Raw genomic sequence first — 9463 nt, forward strand, 5'->3', positions numbered from 1 at the left:
TTGTTAAATAACTACAAATCTAGTTCATATGGTTAAAGGTAACAAATTAATGGATATCCCATTGTGTCATTTTCTAGGTTGCATTTGACTCTTGTCATTGCTGATGGTACCACTATAGCCAAAGTGGCATAATTATTCTAAGCAGCTGTTCTTCCTGGTATTCCAAGACAGAGACTAAAGGTCACAGAAATACTGTGGCATAGCCAAAGAACTAGGGGCTGGGCCACACATGCAGCAACCTCTTATCCCCCATGAACTGAAGAGGTAAGATCTTGCAACAGACTCAAAACCCTAAAACCAGGTACACTTGGAAGAAAACTCAGAGAAGTAGTCATTTCTTAAGGATTCTAAATACTAGCAATAAAGCAACCCACCATAAGCAATTGACAAGCATCACTTCAGGAATTAAAGGAAAGAAAGAAAGAAAATGAGAAGACACTTAAGCAAGATGAAACTCCAGGTATCTAATTCGCCAAAGGCAAACCCAAGGGGCAGCACAGTGGGACAACCTGAGAGCTGCCCACCTGGCCTCTCTGACAGTAGAAATCAAATAGCACCCCTCATAACCAATGGGTCCCAGATAAAACTGAAAAAGAAATTACACAGTTTCTACCATTAAATTATAATTGTAGATAATATGGCATACCAGAACTTACAGAACACAATGAAAACATCCCGAGAGGTAAATGTATAGCAGTAAATACTCATATCAGAAAAACAGAGGAAGCACAAAAAAACACCTTAATAGTAAACCTCAAACTTCTACAAAAAGAAAGCAGGCTAAGAAAAAACTCATGTGAGGAAGGCAATTATAAAGACCAGAACAGAAATCAAGGCACTTGATACTAAAATAGTACAAAGAATCATTAAATTAAACAGTTGGTTCTTTGAAAGATTAAATAAAATTGACAAAATCTTACCCAACCTTATCAAAAAGGAAAAAAAAGGCTCAAATCCATGCAATTAGGAGAGAAAAGGGTAAAATCACAAGGAACCATGCAGATATCCAGAAGATTATCTATACTTTGAAAAATTCTGTTGTAATAAGATGGAAAATGCATAAAAATAGACAGATTCCTAGATACATATAAATTAACAAAGCTGAATCAAGAAGATATAAAAACCCCAAATAAACCAATATCAATCAATGAAATTAAAGATGTAAGTAAAAACTTACCAACAATGAAGAGCCCCAGACCTGATGGATTCACTGTTGAATTCTACAAGAAATTTAGAGAAGACCTAACACCACCACTTCACAAATTCTTTAATGAAACTGAAAGGGAAGCAGTACTCCCAGATTTATTCCTGGAATCAAGCATTGCCCTGATACTAAATCCAGAGAAAGACACGACCAAAAAGGAATTCTACAGGAAATTTCCATAGTAAACATAGATGCAAAATCCTCAGTAAGATACTGTCAAACAGAATTCAGCTAATCATGAAGATTATACACCATGACCACATGGAATTCATCTCAGGAATACAGGGATTGTTCAACATATGTAAATCAATAAAGTTAATACAACATAATAAAAAAGCCAACAACAAAAATCACATGATCATCTCAATAGATGCAGAAAAAGCTTTTGACAAAGTCCAGCACCCAGTCATGATAAAAAAAACCCACATAAAATCAGAATAGATGGTCATTACTTCAACCTAATAAAAGCTATCTATGACAAACCAACAGCCAACATCATACTAAATGGATAAAAACTAAAATAAATAAATAGATAGATAGATAAAAACTGAAAGCTTTCACCTAAAATCAGGAATAAGAAGCATGTCCACGGTCTCCACTCTTTCAACAATTTTAGGAACATTAGTCTGAGCAATTAGACATGAGAGAGAAATAAATGGTATAATGACTGGAAAGGAAGAAGTTAAATTATCATTATTTGCCGATGACATGATATTCTACACAGAAGATCCCAAAAGCTCTACTAAAAATCTGCTAGGTTTAATAAGCAAATTCAGCAGTGTAGCTAGATACAAAATTAACACTGAAAAGTCAATAGCCTTCCTGTACATGAATAATAAACTCACTGAAAGAGAAATTACAAAAACAACACCTTTCACAATAGCATCCCCAAAAAATGAAATACTTAGGAATCAATCTAATGAAGGTTGTAAAAGACCTCTAAATTGAAAACTACAGGGGGCTTGCTGGTTAGGTCATTTGTTTGAACGCTTGCCTGGGCAAACCAGTCATGGTTGTGGGACCACAGTTCGATCCCCAGCTCCACAAGCCACACCACACCCACCATTAAGACAACCTAAGCCAGGCCCAAAAAAAAAAAATCCTTCTGAACTTTGAGACTGGCATGGTGGCACGTGCCTGTAATCCCAGCACTTGGGAGGCTGTAAACAGGAGACTCACTATGAGTCCTATCTAGTAGTGAGACCCTGAACACCCTGTAGACCCTTCCCTAAAAAATACAAAAAAAAAAAAAAAAGAAAAAGAAAGAAAGAAATCTACAGTACTCTGAAAAAGGAAAGTAAAGTGGATATCAGAAAATGGAAATCCATCCCTTGCTCTTGGGTAGAAAGAACTCATATAGCAAAAATAGCCACACTTCTAAAACTCTTGTACATTTAATGTAATTCCAATCAAAATTTCTGTAGTACATCTCACAAAATTAGAGAAAACAATTCTAAATCCACTTGGAACCAGGAGAGACCTAGAATACCAAAGGCAAGTCTGTACAACAAAGGCAAGGCAGGGAGCATCACAGTCCCTGACTTGGCTGTGAGGTTCTGGCAATAAAAACAACATAGTACTGGCAAGAAAACATATCTGAGATGAATGGAACAGATTAGAAGATGCAGAAACAACTCCAGACATATTCAGTCACCTTATCTTTGACAAAGGTGCCAAAAACATTCACTGGAAAAAAAGTCTCTTTAATAAACAGTGCTGAAAAACTGGTTCTGCACACACAGAAGATTAAAACTGGACCCATATCTTTCACCATGCACTAAACTAAATTCAAAATCCATCAAAGATATACATATTAGAACAGAAATATTAAACCTACTGGAAGATAGAATAGGTAAAACTTGCAGACATTGATGTAGGCAAAGACTTTATGAATAAAAGCCCATTTACACAGGAACTATCACAAAGAATCAACAACTGGGATCTCATCTTATTAAAAGGTTTTTGCACAGCAAAAGAAACCACCAACAGAGTGAAGAGACAACCTCCAATATGGGAAAGAAATGTTTGCCAGCTGTTCTTCAGACAAATGATTACTATCAAGAGCGTATAAAGAACTGAAAAAAAAATCAGACCTTCCAAATTTAAAGATCCAGTCCAAAAATGGTCATTTGAGATGAATATACACTTCTCAGATGGAAAATAAACATATGAAAGCAATGTTCAACATCAGTGGTCATTTGAGAGATGAAAATTAAAACAACACTGAGATTTCATCTCACCCTAGAAAGAATGGCTGTCATCAGGAAGTCAACCAATAGCAAATGCTGGAGGGAGTGTGGGGGAAAAGGGACCCCTCTCCACTGCTCATGGGAGTGCAGGCTTGTACAACCACTGTGGAGATGAGTGTGGAGATGCCTCGGAAACCTAGGACGGAGGTCCCACTTGATCCAGCTGTTCTACTTCTAGGTGTCTTCCCCCAGTTCAAACTGTCATACCACAGTGATACATGTGCACCCATGTTTATAGCAGCACAGTTTGTAATAGTTAAATCTTGGAGACAACCTAAATGCTCATCAAGCGAGGAATGAATAAAAAAAGGTGTGGCGGGCTGGTGAGATGGCTCAGTGGTCTAAAGCACCTACTTAGAACAAGCTTAGCAAAGCACAGGGACTGCGGTTCAATCCCCAGCACCACATGCCAGCCAGCCCCGCCCCCTGGTGGGCTGAGCTGGCCACACACACACACACACACACACACACACACACAAATAAATAAATAAATAAATAAATAAATAAAGTTATTAAAAAAAAAAAGAAATGAGGAAGGTTGGGTCTGGGGAGACGGCTCAGTAGAGTAAGCACTTGCCTGGCAAGTGCAAGACCTTGAGTTCAATCCCTGGTTCCACCAAAAAAAAAAGAAAGAAAGAAAAAAAAAAGGTGTGGCCTTTTATAGCATGGTGTACTATACTACTAAGCCATAAAAAGGGATAAACTGGAGACTTTTACAGGCAAATGGATGCAACTCAAGACCATACTGAAAAGTGAAATAAACCAGATGCACATGTGTAAGTATGATTGTCTCCCTAGTGTGGCAAGATAAAAGGGTAAATAAGATCCAAAATGTACAGTAGATAGTGTAAAGTGGGAAGAAGCCTCAAAAGAAAAGAAAAACTGGGTTGAGGAAATGGAGACAAGAAGGAAGGGAAAGACACATAGAAGTTAAGATAGTTATATTACTAATTTCTCTTAGTTCATTGAAAACAAAGGTTTGTCCTAATACTGCTCGGACAACTAAGTGCCAATATTTTGTGCCCAAGTAACTAATTTAAAGATAACAATAGGCAATATATTAACCATTGTTACCTTCCTATTATCTTGTTTTGGAATATTGTCTTATTTTTACTTTCTCTTTAAAATAAAGAAATTTTTAAAAAGAGTACTTTTTCTTGAGTGGGTCATTGAATCTGTCCTACTGTTAAAAAGTGTTACAGCAAAATACACATTGTCATTACTCTTCTTCAAAATACTCCCCTTGTCTCTGAAAGCATATACTGTACTGTTCTTGACACTTTCTGAGGCGGTTCTGGAAGTTTTCCTTCATGAGTATTTTTAGCTGTGCTCTCATAGTTGCCTAGTGTCCTGAATCCCCTCAAAAGTACTACTTAATTTACAGAGCCAACAGGTTAGCCATCCGTAACCACCGAGTGAGTGCACAGTCAGCCGCTGACAAACGCTTCTGCATGCTAAGCACACGGAATCCAGCCACCCACAGCAGAGGGCACTGCTTCTCCTCCTGGTCACAGGTCTGGGTGCTCTTCGGCAGGCTGAGGCCGCAATGATGAGCTCTCCCTCAGGCTCAGGTTGGGCTCAGGCCTGCTTCACCTGTGTCCATCCTTGGACCTCTGCTAAGGGGACAGCAGCGGTCCAGCAAAATCTCTTTTCCTCACAAATGACCAGTGTGAAAAGCCCCAGCCAAACTGCGCAGGCACTTACAGCTTTGTGGTAGGCGCACTAACCTTTATTCCCTGAAGTTCCCTGGTCAAGCCCGCCTCAGTGGACTGAGGCTGAACAATAATGCAAAAGGACTCAGCAATGAATACTAAAATTTTAACTAGTTGGAAGAATTGAAATACATTATTTGTAAATCTGTATTTTTACCTGGGCTATATTCATGTTATTTATATTAATGAATATAACTCTGAAAGGGAAGGTCTTATGGCACTAATTCTGATATTCTGTAATGAAAGTTTCTGGTACTTCTGGTACCTACTAAAGAAAGGAGGTAAGTCAGGCTTCAAGTAGTCATTTATATTTTATAGGAAATGATTTCAAACACATTTCCCGTGCTTTCACTCTCTTTACTCAAACTGCTATGCTGAACCATCAAAAAATAATGATAACATTATTTAAGAAGAAGATAACATGTAATCGCAGGACGCAGAAGGCTGAGACAAGAGGATTATGGCAAGACCAGCCTGAACTACATAGTGAGGCTGTTTCAAAAAACAGGGGAAAAAATTAACAAATCTGTACTATTTTATGAAATTTGTCATTGAATATATATCTACCACTTAAGAAAAATCTTGAGTATATGGAGAAAGCTTTAATACAGCTCATTTATTTAAAAGATATAAAACTGACAACAGTAAGACATCAAGACAACACAAGTACTTTGAAGTTTAAGTATTTTGAATAAACTTAAAATTTTAGGTTGATAAAAGAACAGCCAAAAGAGCATCAATCTGTTTTCAATCATTAAATTATAAATTATTTGGTGTGAGCTTAGAAAAATGATTTTAATTAAGCAAGATTGCACTGGGTTATTAATATGAGAAAATATGCTGACATTTAAAATTTTATGTTGTAGGACCGGCCAGATAGCTCAGCAGACTAAATCGCCTGCATAGGCAGAGCACAGCGGCTGGGGTTAGATTCCCGGGTAGGTGTGCCATGTCAGCAGACTGGGTGTGGTGGCACGCGCCTGTAATCCCAGAGCTTAGGAGGCTGAAAACAGGAGGATTGCTACAAGTCTGACCTATGTAGTGAGACCCTGTAGAACCTGTAGATCCTGTACTAAAATACATTTTAAAATAAAGTTTTATGTTGTAACAATAATGAAAACAAAGAATTCCTTAGCAGTATAAAAGTAAGTTTAACCGAAAGTTTTTGTTTCTAGGCTTTCATTGGTCTATAGGTCAGAACTCCAAATGTCACCACGTCAGCTACCTATTTTGGGTATTAGAACCTTCTTCAGACCAACCGCCTTGGTCGAAAGTGTCCTAAACGTAACCAGTGGTAGAGGTGTGGTATTGGGCACTAATTATGATGAAATAACCTGTGAGGCCTAGCAGTCCCATTCTCCTTCCCTTTCGGAGCCCTCCAGTGATCCACTCACACGCATGGCCGCCATCCAGGTCACCACGCGTTACGCTAGTTCGCTTTATTTGTCTGGACTTCCTTGCAATCGTCTCATGTCATGACTGTACTACTCTTGCTAAACCGATCGGTGCTTTGAAAATGCGCCCTAAGTATGGTCATTTTCTGCCTGCTTGCAAAACAAGCAACCAGTCAATCTCTCTGTATAATAGTTGGCCCTTTTCTTTTTTGGAAATTTAAATAAAAAATTTATTGAAGATCTGAAAAACAATTCATCATCTTCAACAACTTGAGCAAAGGCAAATGCCTAAGGAACAGCATGGATGACGTGCAAAGGACGTCTATCACTGAATACACTGGTAGCAACTTTGAAATGAAAAAAAATAAAAATAAAAAGGGAGCCATAACCCTTTTTATTTTGTTTAAAATCAAACAAAACAAACATCAACTCTGTTATACACTAACATCTTCAAAGTACATCATTTGTACAAAAGACTAGGAACAAAAACATGTCGACAGAGATCCAAACACTGGTGAGGGCACCTCACACTGCTTTCCAATGATCCTCAGGAGGGGCCACTTCATAATCACTGGCACTAAACAAAGTTGCTGGATTCCTCACCAGATACTTGAGGAAATCATGAATATAATTCAGTAATAAAGCAAGGTTCTTCTCACCCAGGGGTGTATAGGCCAACATGGCTCCAGTTCGTACAAATACTCTCAGCAGGTGTGGTGCTCCACACAACTGGGACGTGGGTGTGTCAGGGTGATCGGCAAGGATCTCAGCGGACTGCGGTCTCTGAGGTGTGCAGAGGAGCTGAGTGCCCAGCATCACGCTGAAGTGTTCTTTTATCCCTCCTACAATCTCATGAACAGTGTACTCCTTATTATCTGTGTTTCCTCGAGATTTCTTATGATTTGCATAGTCCTCTAGAGTGGAGTCCACATGCTTCTTGACAGGAAGATAAAAGAGCTGTTTCTGCCTGGTAATTGGGTCCCAGTCACCAACAAGCCGCGGGTGTAGCTCTTCAGGATCTCTACTTGAACTCCAACTCTGTTCCTACGTGCTTCTTCATTTTCAACAGCAGGATCAGCCCGGGCCCTCTTCTTCCGAGGAGGCCGAGGTGTCTCACTGGTACTGCCACCATCTCCCTTACCAGGTTTTTTTGTTTGTGCTTTTTAGTCTCCACTTCAACATTTTTCTGTCGCAGACTGGACGCCTTCTTGCCTGCAGCAGCCCCTCTCACCTCCCCTCTGCATATGGCTCCTGACTGGCCTTCCGAAGTTCCCGCTCTCTGTGCAGATCGGTGTCCACATGCCTGAAGACTCTGCCTTCTGGAACCTGCTCGTCCAATTTTTATTCCAACCACTGTGTTGTACAAAGTATCTTACATGCTTGTCCTTTATGGCAACCTTTACACTTCACACTTTGCTTCATAAAGAAGAGGGCCCAGTACTCGTTCGCCCTCCTGGAACTTGGGCTTCGGGTCCAGCTTGGGCGCCATGTATAAGCGATTTGCCACCTCCTTCTCCCACCACCCCCGCCTACAGCCCCCTACTCTCTACCTCACCCGAGCTCGCGTCAGATGCACCACCAGGCACTGTACCTGGCACACTTTTAAAGGGTCTGCTCAGTTCCCATCTCTTACACTGAAGATTTCCTAGTGGACTCCATCTTCCAAGTAGCTTGTCTACCTCTAATCTTTGACAACATTTATTATTTGTCATTATTTGCATATGAAATTTAACACGTAACTATCTTGAATTATTGAACTTTCCCCACATAGTTTATCACCCACTTACTGATTCTAATGGCTTAAAGTATAAATTCCTTATCCAAAATGCATATTCTCGGTTGTCCATGACATTGGCAACATCACACTACCTCTGTGTCAGCCCCAGATCTTCAGGCTATTATTACAGAGACGGAGGAGAAAAGCAAGAAATGGAGAGTGAGAGACAGAAGAGGGAGACAGCCTATTTAATTAGGATAACCTCATTGGATTTCCACTGTATGTAGCAAAATGCAATGCTAAATTATACATTTTAACATTTATGAATAAAAATTTAAGATAAGGCCAGGGATATAGCTCACCAGCACAAGTACCTGCCTGGCAAGCACAAGGTCCTAACTTCAATCCCTGATTTTAAAAAAAGAAAAGAAAAAGGTCGGCCAAATAGCTCAATGGATTAAAGCGCCTGCAAGCAGGTGCAGGGGCCCGGAGTTCGAGCTCCAGGGCACGCTGTAATCCCAGCTCTTGGGAGGCTGTAAACAAGCAGATCACTACAAATCTGATCCAGTAATGAGACCCTGAACACCCTGTAGACCCCTTCCTAAAATTAAAAAAAAAAAAAAATTAACATAACCAATAATTGTTTAATGCTTTTCTGTGGAAAACTCAGAAAAGTAAAAATCTTTTCGGAAAAAGTAAATAACTACAAAATAGGATATAAAACAAATAAATTCATTTTATTTGCATAATAATATTCAGAAATATGAGGGAAACACCGTGTAGCTTAGGGTGAGAACTACACTATGTCGCCCAGGTTGACCTCCAACTCTAGTGATCCTCCTGCCTCAACCTCCACTGAACAGGGATTATAGGCGTGGGCCCCATGCCTAGCAAAGAAAAATATTTTGAAATAGGCTTAATAAGAATGTGCATGTAAGAGTCAGCTAGATGGCTCAGTGGATTGGCAGACACAGGCATCAGGGGGTTCAATCCCTGGCCTGCTGTGTTGGCCCCCACCCTCAGGGCAGGCTGAGATGGTGACTGAGACTGGGTGTGGTGGCGTGCACCTGTAATCTCAACACTTGGGAGGCTCCATCCCGGACTCCGGACCCCAAGACCCCTGCCCCCCCCCGCTCCCCATCCTGGCCCCCACCCCACTCCCAGGCCTCCTGGCCCCCGGCCCCCGG

At 40.2% G+C, this 9463-nt stretch overlaps 1 protein-coding gene and 1 pseudogene across 1 annotated transcript in view; both read right to left on the minus strand.

Moving 5' to 3' along the window:
- Positions 1–9463, minus strand: part of Acyp2 (acylphosphatase 2) — a 226423-nt gene that overhangs the window by 122713 nt on the left and 94247 nt on the right. The window lies entirely within an intron of this gene.
- On the minus strand, positions 7085–8048 carry LOC105743837 (annotated as a pseudogene).

Source organism: Octodon degus, unplaced genomic scaffold (assembly GCF_000260255.1).
Source record: "Octodon degus isolate 3935 unplaced genomic scaffold, OctDeg1.0 scaffold00174, whole genome shotgun sequence".
In the NCBI taxonomy this organism is placed as follows: Eukaryota; Metazoa; Chordata; class Mammalia; order Rodentia; family Octodontidae; genus Octodon; species Octodon degus.